This window comes from Macaca fascicularis, chromosome 12 (assembly GCF_037993035.2).
Source record: "Macaca fascicularis isolate 582-1 chromosome 12, T2T-MFA8v1.1".
Taxonomy (NCBI): Eukaryota; Metazoa; Chordata; class Mammalia; order Primates; family Cercopithecidae; genus Macaca; species Macaca fascicularis.
This window is the reverse complement of record NC_088386.1, coordinates 8,982,204-9,003,747: the sequence shown is the minus strand read 5'-3', so window position 1 is coordinate 9,003,747 and position 21,544 is coordinate 8,982,204. Positions and strand designations below refer to the sequence as shown.

Below are 21,544 nucleotides of genomic sequence, written 5' to 3'. Positions count from 1 at the left end.
AAATTGAAATTTTGAAGGGATTGGTTAATACCGTATTCATTTGCTTTTTGTTTGATTACTTTTTATCTCAGTTCCTCCTTAAGAAGAAGAGCTTAATCCTTGCTGTGAATTTCTTTTGTATTCTTTGGGCAAAATCTTCAAGTGCCTTAATAAATATATGATCTTTTGTTAGTACTGAATGCGTAGGAGGGTTTTTTCTCTTTCCCGTCTTCATCTCCACGTTCTTTCTAGCAGATGCTGCTATCAGAGCATGATCCTCAGTTTTCATAAAAATACACACACTTATAACAAGAATCGACCACATATTGGCATCACTTAAGCGTTCCTACCACTCCATTTTACTGTGATGTATCAGTGGGTAAACACTGCATTAAGTGAGCTATAGTAAAGCAATCCAGAAGAGAACTATGTGGTCATTAGAATGATGGAAACAGTTTTAACAAGATGGTGACTGCTAACAATATATGAGTGGAAACAATGCCAAAACAACAATATTCCTCATATATATTTGTAGTAAAAATCCGTTTGAAAGAAAATATGAAACACATTAGTAATGATTTTTCACTGTGGTGAGAAGATTGGCCTTGGTTGTAACAGAAACCACCAGTACCATCATCCCCATAGCCCTCCCCAACTCTTCCCTGTGCTTCGCAATTTCCAGCAGCCACCAGTGTCAGCATCTTTGTGCCTGAGGGCTTTGGAAAGCCTCTCTGCGGATGTGCCCGTACACCAATGAATTGACACCTCCTGGGGGCAGCCCTCAACGGGGACCCACCGGAGTTCACGTATAACACCAACAGAAAAACAATGCAACATAAAAAATTATGCTGTGACAAATTAATGACTCCCATCAGTGTAAGGGACAGAGTTTAAAAATGTTCACAGTATGACTTTCTGGCTTCCTCAGGTGGTGTCAATTCCTAAGACAAACACCTTGTAATTCCTTTTTTTTTTTTTTGAGACGGAGTCTCGCTCTGTCGCCCAGGCTGGAGTGCAGGGGCGCGATCTCGGCTCACTGCAAGCTCCGCCTCCCGGGTTCACGCCATTCTCCTGCCTCAGCCTCACGAGTAGCTGGGACTACAGGCGCCTGCCATTGCGCCCGGCTAACTTTTTTTTTTTTTTTTTGGTGTTTTTAGTAGAGACGGGGTTTCACCGTGTTAGCCAGGATGGTCTCGATCTCCTGACCTCGTGATCTGCCCGCCTCGGCCTCCCAAAGTGCTGGGATTACAGGCGCCCGCCACCTCGCCCGGCTAATTTTTTGTATTTTTAGTAGAGACGGGGTTTCTCTGTGTTAGCCAGGATGGTCTCGATCTCCTGACCTTGTGATCCGCCCGCCTCGGCCTCCCAAAGTGCTGGGATTACAGGCGTGAGCCACCGCGCCCGGCCAACACCTTGTAATTCATTACAAATACATATATGTCAAATATTATTACTTGAAAATAAATAAAGAAAAATTAATACAGTATTAAAATACAGCTGTTTTTCCTGTCTGATACATAAAGAAAATGTAATATGAATACTTATTGTTTCCAAGAGTATATGGAAATTGACATTCATATATACTTTGGTACCTAAGTAAATTTATAGCAAAATAATTTAAAATATGAACAACTACTGGTATGTTTATTGTGGCATTATATGTAATATCAAATTAGAAGAAAAGTAAACGTCCAACTAAGATTTTAAAAAATGTATTATAATTGCACAACAATGTACTTAATGCCATTGAACTGTGCACTTAAAAATCGTTAAAATGGCAAATTTTGTTAGGTATATTTTATCACAATACAACATGTGTTATAGTGCACCTAACAAAGAAATGAGCTATTGAAGATGATATCAGAAAGCATTTTATCAATGGAGAAATGTATTTCTCTGTGTGTGAATCATGTTGTAAAAATGTGCTTAATATTTTACATTGTATATTATTTATGTTATGTCTATATGTAAATGCATATCAATTTATATTTATAGACATTGAAAAGGTTATATTTTAACATAAACTTAATGTAATTATAGTTCACACATTTTTCTTTTGCTTATTTAATTTTTTCTAATATTTCTCTAATAAGCCAATCTTACTTAGGTTAAATGAAAATGACCCTTTGATCTCAGCACTTTGGTAGGCCAAGGTGGGCGAATTACTGGAGTTCCGGAGTTTGAGACCAGCTTGGGCAACATGGCGAAACCCCATCTCTACGAAAAATATAAAAATTAGCTGAGCGTGGTGGTCCAAGCCGGTAGTCCAAGCTACTCAGGGGGCTGAAGTAAGAGGATTGCTTGAGCCTAGGAGGTAGAGGTTGAACAGTGAGCCAAGGTGATGCCACTGCACTCCAGCCTGAGTGAAAGAGCCAAGCCCTGGTTTATTGATTTTTTTTTTTTTTTTTTAAGAAAATGACCTTGATGGGGAAACATTTGGAATATTGCACAAATATGTTCTTGGGTGTCTAATCCAAACCTGAGATTCAATAATGCTTATAAAATGGGAGAAATAGAGCAAAAAATATTTTTTCTAAAATTTTTCTTTCTCATTTCTCTGATTCAAACTTTTTGGACCTACTTTTTTAATGAATAAGAAGCAATTGATTTCAAATCCCTTAGTTTTTATCTCATTTCTTAATTACAAGGAAAACATAGGCTGATTTGTCCATTTTTATGTAAAGCCTAATTCTCAGAAGGCTTTCTGTGCACCATATTTAAGTCACTTTCTACATGATAACATCGTTATTTATGTTATTTATGAATATGCTTTCTTCTATTGGGTTGTTAGTTTTATGAAAACTGCATTCTGGCTAATTTATTTAATGTATTTCCCACAGTGTCCAAATAAATGTGTGTTTGTACATAATAGATTCCTGGTATATTTGAGGGATAACAAATGGCAGTAAATTAACCTTTTCTTTTCCTACCGTTTTTCTCCATTTTTTTATAAAAACATATGGAGCCTTAATGGGTTCCTCCCTTGTGCGTTCCTGTTCCTTTCACTCAAGCTCCCTCCTCTTCTCTATTAGAGCCATTTTCAGGTATTTTTCGTCTCTTAGGGAACATGTAACATTCAACGGTTAAGAATTATGGAAATGTGCCCCCCAATATGGCTACATGCCCTTTTTTTTATGGTGTGAAGAATATAATTTTATAAGTTAGCCGTTCCATTATTGGACTGTCAAAGCTATTAATATGTTCTTTCTAACACGTGAGCTACATTTTTTTTCCCTATGAATCTAGCCATTGACTCCAGCTCTGCCCCTATTGAAACGGGGAAAGCGTAGGGTCTCTCATCTATATGGCACTCTGTGGTTGAAGAGCATAACCTGGGTTCCCTCAGAGGCTCCTTTACTGGGCTAGGTGGCCCTGGGTTCTCACATAGCCCAGCTTCCTGGACCTTGCACTGTGATGGCTGCTCATGACCACGCTGTTGGTTAGCCATGGTGCTCCCAAGGCAGGGCACGGTGCTACTGGTTTAACTAGCCACAAACAGAAGACAGGGGATTTGCCATTTCAGAGATTATAATCCTATCATAATCATGTAAGTGCTTTGACTTCATTTCAGCGAATGTGGGCATTGCCGTGTTATGCAGATCTTCTGCCTCTTTGTTACCATTTCTTGATGTCCATTTATATTCTGAGTGTGTGTTCTCCAGCACTGCAAGCTTGTACTTGACTTCATAGGTAAGAATTCCATGTTTTTTTTTTTTCACCCATTTTCTTCACCCAAGTTATGCTTTATAAATGTTAACTGATTATAAAACTTGAAAGTTCATTTCCTCTCTCTACTAATTTTCCCCACCCCAGCACTCCTGAATCACGTGTGGCATCAGAACGAAGCTGGCATGGTTTCTATGGCACAGAAAACACGGTGGGAAAAGGGTCTATGCAGGACCCTGGGATGGACACTGCAGAAGTTAGGGAACCAAAAGACCAGATTTTAATACTTGCTCACAAAATATCATCCCCTGGCAGTCAGAGAGAAGGACCAATGCCAGTTTGAGGCACCGACTTGAGGTATAGCTTTATGTTAGCACAAAGTTAATGTTTATTAATTTCATATTATAATTCTTCGGTACCTTCTCTACTCTAATCTTCTCAACCAATGTGTAAGAAAATTTTGTTTATTTTCCCCATTTTACATTTCAGGGAAATAAGTATTGGAAAACCATGTACTTGCCCAAAGGATACTCTCAAGTTTTGGCAAAAAAGACGTCTTTCATCTTTGCCCCGTATTCCTATCTCCATCCTTAGGGAAAGAAACATGAAGAAGCGCTCTCTGGCCTTTTAACTGTTCTGGCGGTTATAGCTCCCAAAAAGAGTAAGGAGTCCTAATCTGTGTGGACAGAGCCTAAGATTCTGGGTGATGTTTCACTAGGCTGCAGACAAAGCAGGTGCCCGACCTCCATGTTCACTTCCTGTGTGTGTCTCTCCCCAGGCTTCCTGCGCTGCTGGGTTTCACGAGAAAAGCCAGAATGGGGGCCGCATCCGTGCAGAGTGCAGCCAAATGGGCACTCTCTGCTCCAGATTCCAGACCTGCTGGGACAAGGTCCCTGACCAACATGTCCACTGGCCCTTTGTCTAGGAAACAGTTTGTACACCTACCAGGTTGGTGCAAAAGTAATTGCGGTTTTTGACATTTAAATTGACGGCAAAACCATGATGTAGTAATGGCATTACTTTAAATGGCAAAAACCGCAATGACTTTCACACAAACTTATCGCTCTTCTAGCTTCAAGGGAGTGACAAGTAGAAAGTTTTACATTGATTCCTCAACCTCAGCCTTGAGTACTGTTGGGAAGACATCTGCTCCAGATGGCCAGGGTGTTGTAATCAAGGTCTGGCCCAAGTACTAAGAGAAAGTAGGGTTTCATTTTTGTTTTTGTTTTTGTTTCTATTTTCCAGTTTCTCTTTAGCTGTTATGCTCGTGTCCAGGCATAGGTAACGTCTGTGCGAGTACAATCTCCTTTCTATAAAACTGGAAAGGAGTGAGTGGTAGGTTTCTTGTCCAAAGCCACGGCCTTAGATTCTTAACATTAACCTTTTATTCCAGGTGCCAACTGTTTCAGGTATAGAGGCATGGGGCTTGGTTGATTTATGCAGGAAAAAATCCTAGGTAGTTTCTCGGAAACCTCCTTAGCTTTAATTAATCCAGGGAAAATCTCCGTGGCTATTAAGGACCTTCCTTATCCTCTGTCTTAGGACACACATGTGTGACTTAAGTTCTGTCTAGTTTCCCCTACTGTGGAGTTTTTTTCAAGCATCATAGGCATTAAGTTGGAAAGGACCTCTGTTACACATACTGATTAGTAAGAGAATAACAGACATTCATTAGCATATTATTTCATATATTATTCATTAGCATATTATTTCATATATTCCCATTCTCTGGGAAGACATCCAGAGAATGAAAAAGTCTCAAACAGGTGGCTTTGAATGTCAGCTTATAGAGCATCTTCAACAAAGTGTTCTTTGTTGATGAGGAGTAGATTTATAGAGAAGTGACAAGAAAAAGGAAAAGGACTTTGAGTTTCTAGCCAGGGCAACTTGTGGGCCTGGCAACTTGTGGGAAGGGAAATAACTGGCAGATAAAGTCTGGTTAGCAAAGGTTGTTAACAAAGATTCCTCTCCAGATGGTAAGAATCTACAGCTGTCTTCAGTAATTAACCTTTGTTCTTCCCAACGGAAGTCAAGATACCCTTTACCTTTGTAAATCTATGTCTTGTTTCCAGACAAATACAGGGAGGACAGAGAGCTTTCCTGTATCTGCTTCAACTTGCCTTCAGCTCAACAACCCTTCATATTCCAGGGAGGTATATTCTGCTGCCCCTCTGCCATACTCCAGCATTCCTCTGCTTTCCTCTCCGATGTACTGCGCCTTTCTTTTCCATCCTATCCCCACATTTTGCTGTAGTGTGTGTTGCCCCAGGCCAGGTAGCCGAAACATCCCCTGTGCAGCCTCTCCTTACTCTCCTCAAGCTACACAAGCTTCCCTCTGTGAAGTGACCCTCTGCTCCCGCATTTTGTTTCACGTTGTACTTTCTGTTGCAGCAGAAACCAATATTGAGCCTGCTCCTGAGAGCTGGGGTTGAGTAGCTTGCCTGGGTGAGATGAGAGTGAAGACACGGAGAGTGAAGCCCTCCCTAACACTGTGGGTGCATCCCAGTGCCATGGGTGCCCATGAGCTCGTGATACTGTATTCTGTGTATTGGTTTGCCTCTGTCTCTACAGCATTACACTAGGAGTTTCTTAATTATTCCACCCTTTATTCATTCAATATATATTGTTGAGCATGCCCCATGTGCTAAGAGTCATGGCAAGGTCCCAGAGTAAAAAGGATCAAAACAAACAAAAGAATAAAACATGGTCGCTGCCCTCAAGTGACTCCCAATGTAATGGAAAACCCAGGTGAGTGAACACTCACACTGCTGCGATGGTTCAAGAATCAGCTAATGCCTGTGAATCCCTGGACGAGATGCGGTTTATCTGCATGACAAGTGAGGAGACTCAGACTCTAGCAGATCACTTTACCTGGTGCCCTGAAAGGTTTGCAGTTACTCTCTAGAGGGAGCAGGCCAGGGATAGAAAGGGGTGGGGGTTAGGAGCAATAACCACGTATGCACCGAGGAATGAGGCTGCAACAGCAGTGCAATGTCTTTGTGGCTAGTGAAAGCACAGGGAATTGGAAGCATTTGTTGTGGTGGGAAAAGAGAGTATGTGGGGAGGGGGTGGGAGTTGAGGGGATGTGGATTGGAGACAGAGGCTCAATTCTGTTATTCATCTTTGCATCTACTGCACTCCACAAGGCATGCACAAGGCATAGGCTCTAGGCTCTCTTTTCTCAGTCTCTCTCTCTCTGTCTCCGCCCTTATTTTCTAATGAGCAAATGAATGAAGAATGAAGTAGACATTCCAAGGCTGCCTCCAAATGCCTCTTAGTAACATCAATATGTATGGTTGATGGCTGTTGAAATCACCAGGAAAAAATATGAACATTACTGTTTAAGTCTCGTTATTCCTTAAGTGCCTGTGTGTGTTGGCTTAATTACTTTGAATGGAAGCATATTTTAACATTGCTATGACATCTCCTACAGAATAAATGAGCTAAGAAAGAGACTTAAGCTGTAGACCACAAATGGCCCTTATATCATGTGAAGTTATTAATACCTGCCCTTGTTCATTGATTATTTAGGTAATTTATTTCCATTTGGGACATTTTACTGCAGGTATTCTAGTCTGTGCTAAAAGCTGCAGGAAGGTGTACCTGTCCAGCCTGCTGGGTGTGATGCCCTGTTCTTGCACATATCTGTCCCAAGCTCTGGGGTCACTGGCACCCATTAAGTTCTAGAAAAACTACAGGAAGGAGCACAGTAAGCCTGGGAATAGGCCAGTGGGGAAGTACGAAGAATGAGAAGCACAGTGGAGAATTAAGGAAGCACTGGAGAGTTTTTGCCACTGAATCGGACAAAATATTTGAGTTGTATCGGAAAATCAAAATTAAACAAAAAATTTTGAGAGGCGCTTACTCTGTTTTTAACCCTGGGCTAAACAAAGACATGTTTAGATGTAAGAATTTATTATAGGTAGATAGATAGACAGTCCTTGGCATTGTGGAACTTAGAGTTTACTTAAAGATAATTACTTCATAGTGGTCAATGAAAATAGTAGATATTTACTATGTGTTTTATCAAACTGCTCTTATTCATTCATTTCATAACATCATAATAACTCTCAGGGGAAAAAAAAATAGTGGAAATGAAATTGTTAGATAGTTAGACAGACATGAGCAGGGCAGGAGAGCTGCCTTCCAGCCCAGGAACGTCAAGTGACCATCAGGTGATGTTCAGGCAGTTGTTAAACTGTCTCTCTAAAATAAAAATTGGTCACAGTCAGTGCTAAAGAAAGTCCGTCTCCCAATAGACAGAAAGCACTTGAAGCTGGTGATCAGCTGCTTCCTGATAAGATCTCAGGAGTTGGGCAAGTATGCTCAGGCACGTGCACTAAGAGGCAAAATGGCGGAGTTTAACTGGTATATGACCTTCCTCTAGCAACACTCAGCTGGTAAAGGAAGAATGCCTCAAGTGAGCATGCACACAAAGTCAGTAAATCACTGTGCATGTGGCCCCTCCCACATGCTGGCAGGCCACTGAACATGCCGACAGCCCCTCCCAAGGAAAAATCAAGGGAGGAGAAATGCAAACTCTGGAACCTAGCCAATGTATAAAACCCCAAGTCAAGGGCCAAACAGCACACTTGGATCTCCTCATCACCCACTTGGCCCCCTTCCAAGTATGCTTCCTTTCGTTCCTATCTAAAACTTGACTCAGTCTTTCCCTCTGCCCTATGCCCCTCAGCTGAATTCTTTCCCGATGAAGCAAGAATCAAGTTGCTGCAGATCCGCCAGATTCGCTGCTACTAACAAAATGAACTTTGTGAAGATGAAGGAGGAAAGAGAATTAAGGACTACGCTCTGATTTTTAAAAATCTTGCCCAAATTCCTATTTAAGTGGCCTGGGGAGTCATGCCCTACAAATCGTAAGTTCTCATCCTACGGGTTTTATTTAACTCTATATATTGTGACTTACTTTCCAACCTGGCATAAATTACAAGACAAGGAAGAAAAATCAAAATATTTTACCACAAAACTTACTTCTTTGCCATATTTTGAAATGGCCCTGCAAACCTGTTCTTTGTGGAGGAAAATTTTTCATCTGTAAAGAATCTCTATTAACATAGCTAGATCTTTTTCTTCTGGATGCTTCCAATCCTAAAGAAACCTCTTTAAGATTAACTATGATTTGAATAGGAAGCAATTTGTCATCTATTGTCTCTAAAGGCAGCTACTATAAGACTTCAAAAAAACTTTTGCCTCCACAGTCTTTTATCTTAACCTGAACATTCCCTTCCTATGGATCCCAAGTCTTTAGACAAACTCAACCAATTGTCAACCAGAAAATGTTTGAATTCACCTATAGCTGGGAAGCCTCCCCCGACTCCCCTACCCTGCTTTGAGCTGTCCTGCCTTTCTAGAAAAAACAAATGTATTTTTTAAATGTATTTGATTTATATCTCATGCCTCTCTAAAATGTATGAAACCAAGCTGTACCCTGACCACCTTGGACGTGTTCTCAGAACCTCCTGAGGGCTGCTGTGTCATGGGCCATAGTCACTCATATTTGACTCAGAATAAATCTCTTCAAATATTTTACAGTTTGACTCTTTTTGTTGACAGAATAACCTGAAGAATTGGACTACACTTAATGGGCAGCTGAATGTTTGGAAAGATTATGGATTTGTAGTTAGCATTTGTTTAATTCTAGGGCAGTATTCCTCATAAAATAGAGAGAAGGAGAATTTTCATGGTTATCATTAAGATTAATAAGATAACACATGCAAAGTGATAGGAAAATTGTTGTTGTTATTTCAATCAATGTAGCTATTATAATTATGTCACTGAATAGAGAGAAACTGCATACTTATGAAAGATCATATAGTAGCTCATGAGAAGAACTTGAGCTGGAACCCAGTTCCTGTGACTCATATTCAAATTATCTTTCTAGGAAATCACACGGCATACTCAGTTCTCTTTAAAAACACCAGAGTCCCCATCTTGTGCTCAGAATGTTCTCTTACACTCCCTTTGCTTCCTCTTTTCTACTAGGTGAGGTAGCAGCATCACTGGACGCAAGAAGGACACCCCTACCCCAGCCCCACTGAAATGATTTGGATGTCCAGGTAAAGTGTGGCCTCCCTAAAACATGTTTCCCAAGGGTGACTGAAACAGCACCATTGAAAATTCAGTACTCTGGTTTCAATGTTGACTTTTTCCTCTCTTTTCAAAGTTGTCTATTTCTGTGAGACAGAAATGCTGGTCACTTCATCAACACTTTAACACAAAGATTCTTGAATTCATTCAAGTGACTGAGCCCTTAGGAATCCTTCCCGCCTTCGGGAACACTCCGACATTTGGATAGGCTCACATTAAAGTAAGTAAATAAACCAGACACCATTTCACACTAGGTCCCAGTGAGAAAAAGAAAGATTCCTATCAAAGGGACAAAATGGAAATGACCTCTCCCAACTTTTCATATGTGTAGATTCAGCCGGGGTAATCAAAACAATGGTTTTATCATCATATTCCTTCCTTCCAGTTCAGGCCTGATTGGAATATCTAAAGACCTCTGTGGAATCATAGTGAAATGGGCAGATGTTGGAGCATGGTAGTAAGGATTGATTGAGAAAATATCAATGGCAAATATTACTTTAATAACTAGGTTAGTGAGTCAATCTTTGGGTTGAGACCATAAACCCAAATTCATCTTTGTTGAAATTATAGTACAGCATATTTGTATCATGTCGGAAAAGTCATTTACTGTGGTATAAGACACAGATATATTTGGTCTTTGTTCTGAATTCCTGGCACACAATTCCTAGAACCTTTGGAATTTCCTGAGTGATAGAAATATCTTTTGTTATTCATAATGAAGCTGTTTCCATCACACCTGAGTTTATGCTGATATGTGACTTCAGGTGGAGCCTTTAGATAACCTCTGGATGGGAGTGGGTATCAGAAAGACTAAGTATTTAGGAGATTGGAACTTCCAGCCCTGTGTGGCCACTGACCTCCAGAAAATAGGATGAGACAGCTGGAGATTACGCTCTATAAAAAGTCTTGAGCAATGAGATTTGGAAACATTTTGGGGTTCGTGAGCAGGTCAATTTGTTCAGAGGTGGCACATTTAGAGATGTCCTACCTAGAGAGGGCATGGGAGCTCTGTGTCACCCACTGTGCTATGGCTTGCCTTATGAATCTATTCCATTTGGCTGTTTCTGAGTTGTACCCTTTACAATAAACCAGTACATGGAACTAAATAAACAGGAGAGAATCATAGGAACCCCAGATTTATAGTCAGTATTATATTTATAAAATATATAAATATATTTATAGAAGTATTAGGTGGCCCAGGACTGCAACTGGTGTTGGAAGTGGGGACAGTCCTATGGGACAGAGCCCTTTAATTTGTGGCATCTGATGCTTAGTCCAGGTAGACAGCATCAGAATTAAATTGAATTTTTGGGTACTCAGTTGGTGTCAGAGCCCTGGGGAATTTGTTGTTGGTGTGAGAAAACTCCTGACACTTACCTCTCAGGGTTTCTCAGTTTATCTGTAAAACAGAAATACTAAAGTCTATCTGTTAGGTTGCTATGTGGTTTTAATTAGATATCATAAATGAAGTGCCTTCTATTTTGTCTTTCATAGAGTAGTTTTTTTTTTTTTTTAGAAAAAGCTAACTATTCTTAAAAGATTTTATATAAAACAGTTTTAGTTCCACATCTTATGAGAAATTTTGTGTTGCCTAATTAGAGAGGCTTATAGCTCTGCCCCCATGGTTAGGATGTCTCAACCCTTGTCACTGACCTAAGATTCTCCAAGAATTCCAAAAATCCAGCTATGCCAGGGAATACAGACCAACAGCAATCTTTTGTTTGCACAACTTTTTTTGTAATTGAAATTGTTTAAAAATGACTGTATAGTAATGAGATTCACATCGAAAGCTTTGATGACGTGCGTCTTCTGAAAAACCAAAAGGTGCGGCCGAGTAGGCTTCACAGTCACAGTCACGATGCGCTGTGTTGAGGCTGCTGCTTAGAAAGGTGGGGCTTCTTCTCCCTGCTCACTCACTTGTCTGGCTGATCTCTCAGCTCAGCTGCAGGAGCTTGTTGGTCCTGAAGAGTGGTCTGTCTTTATTTGCTGATGCTTAAACTTTCCTTCTTGAAAACTGAATCATTGCTATTTGGTGCACATTTTCACTCAGTCTGAGTGCCACCTTACATCTTTCATTCTGCATCTTGAGAATTATGTTTTTACATTCAGAGGTGACGACTAGATCAGAGCATTGACTGCTCCCAATTTCACTTTCACAAAAGAGAGCAAAGGAGGTGGTGATGTGAGGTTTGGGGGTGATGATAAAGTCAGAGAGGGGAACTTCCACTGAAGCCCACATTATAAGAAGAGCTGAACGAACTTGTACTCTTGATCTCCCCTTAGAAGCTGGTTTTGCACCTGAACAGAGAGAAGTGCAGATATTAGAGACCTGGCTGATGTCTGGTGCTTTATTGCCCTGAATAGACAGAAAAATGCAGACCCTTGGGATGCAAAGTGCTTGCCATAGCTGAAAGTGAACAACAGAGGCTGGGAAGAAGCAGGGCCAAGCAAATCCAGCAATTCTCCAGGGCCGTAGCCCTAGGCCCAGCTGGTGGTAGTCAGGACAAATTAGGGGCATGTACAGTGTTGAGATCAGAGTCCTGGGAAAGCACCTGTATTACAGATCAGAATGAAGGATGATCCCAGAAACAAGTCAGACAAGAGGCAGGTAAGTGAACAAAGTGATCACAAGTCAAGGGAAATGGTGAGTCCATAGTCTGTCAGTAGAAATTTACTTTAACTACTTCATCCTAGGCCATATTGTGTACATACATATATTGCACATCAAGGAGATCTGCTCCATTTTTCAATCGCATGTCAAGGAGATCTGCTCCATTTTTCTTTTCCTTTTTTTTTTTGTATATGTGTTGCTGAAGTGAGCACAGATCTGCTAGCTTTTAATCAGAAAATCCATACTCCAGGGCTGGCTACTACAAGTTGTTTCACTTCCTTTCTTACTAAATACTATCAGAAGCTATACTAATTAAGCATAAAGGTTGACAGATATTAGAAAGGTTGTTGATTAGCAATAATGAACATTAGAAATGTGCTTACATTTTTGTGCATTTTTGATATGCAATGTGTGTGGATTAGGTAAAACATTTTGAAAACACTCTGATTTTAAAGGAACAAACATTAAAATCTAGTGTCTATTTCACTATATACCCTTAGAGATAACATGGGAGGTTCAATGCATAAATAATCTTGTGCTGTGATGTTGCTTTAGAAGATTATTGGTCACAGTATTCCAAGAGATGATTTGCTGAAATACATAAGGAGAATATTGTAACAATTGTTTTCAAAGAACTTTCCATGCAACGCGTTTTCAGAACCTCAAAACAGAATAGTGCGATTTTATTAAGGCTGCATGCTTACTCCTAAATTGTGTACATGTGTAGCATAATTCAGTCTTGGGCTTAATTGTATAATTTCCTGGAAGCTAAATAATGAAAGATTGTTAATTCTCACCTGTCTTCAATTACTGGGCAGCACTGGTGAGATTCTCAAAAGAAATCTAGTAGCTGCGTGTGACTACAGTACTCAGGAACTGTATGGATAGAGAAGAACAAGAATGACCTACGGACAAAAAAGACAGAGCAGTGGTCCAAAGGGAGTGAGTGAGACACCAGCAACAGGGAAGCCTTCTGGCTCAGTAAAAGCACTTGATCTGTGGTGGGGAATGCTTCAGGCTGCACTAGCTATGCCTTCTCTGGGGAATAGGCAACCTTGGGCACGGAAAATCACTGAGACAAGATTCCAGAGGCCCAGTTCAGTGCCAGCCCTAATTGGTCATGTGAACTTGGGTAAGGCCCTTATCCCCTCTAGGTCTTGGCTTCCTGATGGGTTAGATGAAGAGTTAAACAAAATATTCTTGGCTGGTGTAGCACAGTGTGGTGAAGGCAGTAAGATTTCGGGGTCTTTGGTCTCTATTATAATCTTAGGCTCACTCTGCGTATCTAGGGCTTCTTGTGCAAGTTATTTGATTATTTAAGTTTTAATATTTTTAATCTATTAAATTCGGGCAATAATACCTATATCAAAAAGGCTATTTTTATTATTAAGTAAAAGGTGACATGAAAAGTGTTTAAAAGACTGCTTAATAGTGTTAGCCCATTCCTCTCACCTTTCCCTTTACACTCACACAATCTACTATTCTATGAGTTAAGGGGAAATTACTGATGGAAATTTGTGGCGCAGGCACAGATTCAGTTGTAATGTTATTTCCTCAGTACTGGGCTTGAGTGATACTAAACAATGAAGATAAAGTTTACTTTTGAAGTGGAATGGTTACAGTACCATTGAGGGAATACATGTTTAACCTAATAAATCTGGAGACCCATTTTGTAGTTGTATCCTACCCCATGGGAAGTACAAGAGACACAGCACACCAAACACTAGGAAAGCTTTACCAGTCAGGACTCTGGATCCAACTGGAAACATCACAGTGTGATGGATCAGAATTTGAAGCATGAGGAGAATCTGGGCTAAATGAGCACAGAAATCATGACTTCAGCACCCTGGGAAGAGGAACCTCTCTCTGTATCTATAAATGTTTGTGTGTGTGTGTGTATATGTATATGTATATACACACACACACACATATATATATATGTATATATAACATATATTTAGTATATTTAAAAATTATGAAATTATGATAAAATTGTGACTTCAGTCATCAACAATTTTTTGTTAAGTCATTAATGAATGACTTTTTTTTTTTTTTGAGACAGAATCTCACTCTGTTTTTTTGAGACAGCCCAGGCTGGAGGGCAATGGCATGATCTCGGCTCATTGGAATCTCGGTCTCCCAGTTCAAGCGATTTTCCTGTCTCAGCCTCCTGAGTAGCTTTGACTACAGGAGTCTGCTACCATGCTCAGCTAATTTTTGTGTTTTTAGTAGAGATGGGGTTTCACCATGTTAGCCAGGCTGGCCTTGAACTCCTGACCTCAGGTGATGCACCCGCCTCAGCCTCCCAAAATGTTGGGATTACAGGCAAGAGCCATCGCAGCTGGCCTACATGAATTTTCTTTTATAAAAACCTGGTTTGCTTCATTCCTTATTTGACATTTTATTTTATAAAGTGATTTATTTGTACTTATAAATTTAAGCAATATAGAGGATGCAAGGAAAGAAAAACTTAGAAAGCAAAAATGAATCCCAGTCTAATGAAGGGGAATTAGTCATGGTTAGTATTTGATACACATGTAGATGGACCTGTGGATGCAGAGATAGACCTGGAGGCAGATTGGCAGAAAGATAGATAACTAACTAGAGGTGTCTGAAGACTGGAGTTGGAAGGGGTATCACGTACGCCTGAAACGAGTCTCTTTAGATGGCACACCCAGGGGATCCGTGTGTTTCACAATAATGTTCTTTAAGTCACTAGTTCTCTCTGTTAGGATCTTATGACATCTACTTTCTCATTTTTCCTCTTCCCAACTTCATTTACAACAGTTTCTCAGCCAGAAGGTTGGCTGGTAATAAGACAAGGACGAGTGAGAGTGCTTCCTCCTTCATCTCCATCTGTTTTGAAAAGGAGTCTTGTATGTGGACATTCCCCACTTTTCCTTGGTACCCCTCACCCCTCCTTGCAGCGTTACATGGCTATTTGAGCACCATGAGCTTCACTTTCAGGGAGATCTAAATCCTACCTAAGGTCTGAGTTAAGACTACCTATCTTTCAGCCTCCTACCTCATTTGTCCTCAATATAACTGTATTTGGCAAATATTCTTCCAAGTGTGAAATTTGGAGTTGGGGCATACTCTTGTTAGTGATGAAGGTGGGGCTTTCTTCTTGATATTTTCTTGTTGCTTTTATAGATTTTAGCAAGTTTTATGGAATGAGAAGTCAAAAAAAATGGCTTTATTCAATGTGCTTGAGCCAGAAGTCTCCTACCTGTGAAGATTCTGGTACTCAGATTTAATACAATCAAGTGTCTCTTGAAATTTTCTGTCTTGTTTTAATTTTTGGGTGTGCTATACCTTGCTTCAGCACTACTAATATAAAAAAAAAAACTATATAGACAAGAATAATCAAGAAAACTACATCAAGGGACGATGTGAAAAGATTTTTAGTATTTTATAATCTACCATTAAGTAGTAAAATATATTTAAAATCTGTGTATTTTTAAGAGGAAGCTCCAAATGAAAGAAATATGAAACAAACAAAGTTAGACATGGGAAGGAAAATGATCACCCCATTGCTATGTTCATCATGTCTTATTCTCACTATTTTAGGAATGTCAAGGTGGCGTTTAGGCACCGTGTGACTCCTTTACTGTGAATCACCCTCCACAACCCCCAGGTGCAGGCTGCTGATTATTCTCTTCAGATTTTCTCCAGGAGTTCCCTGTTTCTCTGTCTTGGATATATATTTGGCTCTGCATGGTAGACCAGGAGCACCAGAACTGAGACATTAAAACCTTTTGAGTTAAATAGTGTTAGGAGATTATTTTCACAGGCGCCTTTAAAAATAGATGTATCCAATTACTGTAATTCTAATTTTTCAAATGCTAGTACTTTTGACAAGTTGCAGCTCTGTTTACCAGCTCTTATAGGAGTCTTATGATTTCCCCCAAAAGAGCAGCATGAAGCTGAAATTGTAAGTTTATCAAAGCAAATTGCATGCATTTTCCAAAGGCAAATTGCAGACCAAAGCCATTTGTAGATGAATAGAAAACTACATGAAAGAGAACACTCTACTGTGTTTGCCTACTCATAACTTCAACCCAAATTACCTTTTAAAACACTATTTGGAAATCTATAGAACTTCAAAAGGGCCCATTAATGGATGTGTTGAAAATAGAACCCAACTTCTTAAACTCCAAACACAGAGTTTCACTCTTCAACAAGGAAGTTTCCCAGAGTAAGGTTTAAACTTAAGTTCCTGAAGTTCATAGGCCAAAAATATACAAAGTTTCCATTGTAGTTTCTTATTACTGTAAGACTCACCACATATTCAAAAGACCATTAGGAAGTCCTGAATGCACACTGTGTCCTACCCTGAAGAAGGCACAGTTTATTGAAACTATTATCATGTATATCTAAACAAACTGTTTTACATAGAAAAAGGTAAGTAAAAATATTATTGTGGATTAAGGGATAGAAGATTGAAAGGACAATTTCAACGGCTTTTAACAAACTCAGCAGATTCAAAACTTGAATTCTGGTCTCAACTTATCTTTCAGGAGGAAAATGCTGAAAGTATACAGCGAATGTAACTTCGGTTTTCTGTACAATATTTAATGAGATAAATGCCTCCCTTCCTGTGGTGTTGGTAACTCAGCATTTGCCTTGCATTTTTATTCTCCAGCATATTCTCTTCTGTGTCCAGAAGGCTGATTTCCATGGGGGGCATCAACTGCATTCCCTCCCCACTTTCAATTTTGCTGGTATAAAGCATCAGAGAGAGATCAGAGGATGAGAAATAGAAAGATCAGGGCATTTAATCCTCCCACCCTACCCCGGCTTGAGTTCAGGTCTGACAGTGTCTACAGCACTGGCACTACAGCCCTGAGGGCCACCTTATTCCATGCTCTTAACTAAGCTCTTAACTAAGCTCCGGTAACACCATTGCGTCCATTTGTTCCATCAGGCCTAGGAGTGGAAAAGGCTCTTCACTCTTGCTGGCCGCTAGGTGTCTACATATCCCTTGTAGGTTGCTACCTCTTCCCACACCTTGGTAAACGCTCCCCTCATTAAGAAGCTTCTTTGAAAAATCCCTTGCCCACATCCTGGCTAACACAATGGAGCCCTGTCTCTACTAAAAATACAAAAAAAAAAAGAAAATTGTCCGGGCATAGTGACACATGCCTGAAGTCCCAGCTACTCAGGAGGCTGAGACAGGAGAATCACTTGAACCTGGGAGGCAGAGGTTGCAGTGAGCCGAGATTGCGCCACTGCACTCCAGCCTGGGCAACAGAGTGAGACTCTGTCTCAAAGGAAATAAAAGTGTCAAGGTCATGAAAGTTAAAGGGAGATTGAGGGACTTACAAATAGGAAGAGACTGAGGAGACGTGACTACTGAATGCAGTGTGGGATCCTGATTTGGATCCTGAAACAGAAATAGATTCATGGTGAAAATTTGGTTTAAAACCTGGTAAGATTTGAATAAAGTCTGTAATTTAGTTAATGGTATTCTAAGAATGCTTATCTCCTGGTATCAACAAATGTACATTGTAAGGTGTTAACATAAGGGGAAGGTGAGTGAAGTATGGACACTCTACATAACATTTTTGCAACTTTTCTGTAGGTCTAAATTTAATTCACAATAAAATTTTAAATTAAAAAAAAAAGAAAGAAAAATCCCAACTAACTGAGCGTGCCATGTGTTTTAGACTGGGGTCCTGACCGATACACATTTGTGTATCTAATTTTAAAAGCCTATTTCACCTCGTGTTCTTGCATACAATTATAGTGCATAAGCTCGTGGTTAGAGATAAGCAAACACGCTGAAACTAAAATGCAAATGTGCACTGGAATACTGTAACTTAAAAGCTGCCACCAAAATAATTTCTGCAGCACACAAGTCCTTCCTGCGCTTAAGAGATGAGCCTACGTATGCACACAGGTGCTTTTCTTAGCAAGAGCTTCTTCTTATGTGGGTAACTCTAGGCCCTCTCTCTGGTGTGGAGTCTCTTGTCTTGTTTGGGAGTCCTGATCTTCTCACTTATCCTCTGCTGAGCCTTTCCAGGCAAGCCAGTGATTCAGGAAAGACCACTGACAGTGGAGAAAGTACACAGTTTTGTTTCTACAGTCCGGCTAGCGGGCAGTCCTGGTATTCAGAAGGGGAATTAATTCTTTATTTTGGATTGAGGGATATGTTTGGCATTTATTAATTAACAAGCGTGTGAGAGATCCTGAGAATTTCAAACATTTAATTTTTAAAGGAGTCTAAGTTGAAACTTAACTTCATTATATAAAACTTCCTTCTGCTTCCTCAACTTCACTTGTTGGAATTATTTTATTTTAGAAATGGCAAGCTTTCTCAAAGATTAATGCAAAGCTCATGTCAAAGTAGAGCTCTCCTCTCTCTCAATTTTATTTCTACTATTTTAACTATTTCATCTTATTTTATTCATTTATGTATTTATTTAGTTTTAGTTTTTCTGGCCCATTAGTTCCGTGATTTAATTTATTATTTTACTTTAAAAGATTTTCCCTTGCCAGTCAAGTAGCATTCCATAGAATACATGAGAGAATACATTTTTGAAGAAAACTAGTAAACAACCAATTAAAACTCTTTATGGGTTTTCTTCCACATATAAATTACTATTCTGTACACGAAATAATAAAAATAAACTTTGGAATGAAAGTATATAAAAATGCCAATAGAAATTCTAAGTGTGGGATAATCAGCCTTGAGGTAATTGATAGCTGCCTATACTTACATACTTTGTCATCTGTCAATCATTTATTCAACAAATATTTTCCACAGCTCCTATAGACAAAGCATTTTAAGGGTAGTATTAAAAACAAAATATTTTCCCTGCCCTAAAAGTCTTTATAATTTATTTCAGAAGAAGAGAAAGGTACTCTTTTTGGTGGATGGGGACAGAGTCTCTCTCTTTCACCCAGGCTGGAGTGCAGTGGTGCAACCTCAGCTCACTGCAACCTCTGCCTGCCAGGTTCAAGCAATTCTCCTGCCTCAGCCTCTTGAAGTAGCTTGGACTACGGGTGCCCACCACCACGACTGTCTAATTTTTGTGCTTTTATTAGAGACAGGGTTTCACCATATTTTCCAGGTTGGTCTCGAACTGCTGACCTCAGGTGATCTGCCTGACTCGGCTTCCCAAAGTGCTGGGATTACAGGCGTCAGCCACCACGCCCGGCCTCCAAGAAAGGTACTTCTTAAGGAAGTGCAATGATAGTGGCAAATAAGAGTTCCAAGCAGAATGAAGCCTCTTCCTGGTAGTGGGAACTGGGGTTTCTGGACTCAGCCACAGATCGATTATCACTGACAGGAACCATGAGACCTGTGCAAATGAATGACTGTGTACAGTTCTAGTCATTGATCTGATCCTCAAAAAAAGATGTGATAAATGTGGATTAATTGAATAAGGGATTGTGTGTGTGTATGAGTATGTGTGTGTGGAAGGGAGTGTAAAGTATGCTACTACTTTGTTCTTTGAAGATAGATTGAAAACGCCTCCATCTCTTCCTTGAGCATGCAAAGACGAAACGTGCGAGAAGTGTGAATGCAAGTCTATTCACCAGTTTCTAGGATTTGCTCACAAGGTTTGGTGGGTTGGGATGGGGTTTAAAGTTTCAAAGAAATATTGCACAGCCAAGAAAATAAAATTCTAGTATACCTATTCAGTTACTAGGCAGTTACTAATAGGTTGTTGATAATTCAACTACTGGTACGCTTAGGTAGGCTGAAATACAATTAATTTGAAGAACTATCTAGGAAAAATCCTGGATAAGAGACCTAGAAGGGATTAAGGAAGTAAGAGTGGCTCAGGCACTCCTCTAACCATTCAACTGTATAATGGAGCGCAAGCAATGCTTTTCCTCAATCTTTAACAGAGTGTACTGGTGGGAAGATGCATCATGACACATATCCAGGAAAAATATCATCTCTGAGTCTTTCTGCCTTTTTGTGTTGGTTGGGAGAGGCTAAAAGAGACTTCTGAAGAGGAACGACAAGTGTTAGAAGAAGCGTAGCATATGTGCTACCATTTCAGGGCATTACAGCAGAGAACTCAGAGAGGCCAGAATCCTGTACCAAACGGTAACCACCTCTTTTCCGGGTGAGACAGCTACCAAAGAAAGACACATGAAGCAAATGGAGCCAAACGAGATGATCATACTGATCTCTGCTACATTGAGCTACAGCACACGGGAGTCCCAAAACTTGCTGGGCCGCCTTTCACCTTCATGTTCACTCTTATTAACTTATGATGAGCCCTCTGCCAAACTGTCATATTTGAAAGAGCTTTTACCAGAGAGGAGGAGGGGGAGGAAGAGAGAAAGAAAAAAAGATAAGCAAAAGGGCTGGACTTGCCATGTGATCACCAGATAAAAATACTAAAAACTCAGTTAGCTAATGCTGGAGGGTGACCTCTTACATGACCCAATCAGAGATTTGACATTTATCTCCTGAGTGTGACATCCCATCTCATCAAGGATTTGGGACAGTGGGGATGAGGAGACACATTCTCTCTCCCTTTCCTTGCTCAGCCTTATTCTCTCTGTTCACTCTTTGGGCCTCAATGCACTTTTGTGGCCAGTCCAGTTTGTGGCCTGCCCCTTGCATGGCCATCTCTGCAGTATCAGTGAAAACTCACCAGACCCTCTGTGTGGCCACTCTTTTTTTCTTTTCTGAAAACAGTTAGATACTTATATCCACCCCATGCAAATTCCTCCAGGATATTGCTCTTGAGTTATCCTTGAGAAATTTCCATCTTGAAACATGTCTATCTCCATATGGGGAAATTTAATTAGTACTCCTATTGTAGGGATTAGGGAAAGCACAACTACACGTTTCAGCAGCTTCAATGACTTCACCAAAGGGCATTTATTTACTTAGTTATACCAACTGTTTGTTCACCGGATACCATCTCCTTTGACCCTTTCTATGTGCACACAAACACATACACACAGTGGGTGTTGACTGTGAGATCTGATAATATCACACCCATTTTAGATACATCATTGAGGCAAAAGGGAACATTTCTGGGAGATATTTTTCTTTTTGTTGTGGAAATTCTAACAATCTCATTTTATTTTCTCATTATTCAAATTATTAAATTATTGTCTTTCTCTCTGTGCTTACATAGGGATCATCTTTTGTTATTTTAATCCATTTCAAGAGCATGTCTTGAATTAAAATAATCCATTTTGCCCTAT

At 40.0% G+C, this 21,544-nt stretch overlaps 1 long non-coding RNA gene across 1 annotated transcript in view; it reads left to right on the top strand.

Moving 5' to 3' along the window:
• The first annotated feature begins 8,375 nt into the window (after window positions 1-8,375).
• Window positions 8,376-21,544, top strand: part of LOC123567881 (uncharacterized) — a 97,916-nt gene continuing 84,747 nt past the window's right edge. The window contains exons 1-2 of the long non-coding RNA XR_006690979.2: window positions 8,376-8,519; window positions 9,646-9,719. This is a non-coding gene — a long non-coding RNA (uncharacterized lncRNA). The remainder of the gene's footprint in view (window positions 8,520-9,645; window positions 9,720-21,544) is intronic.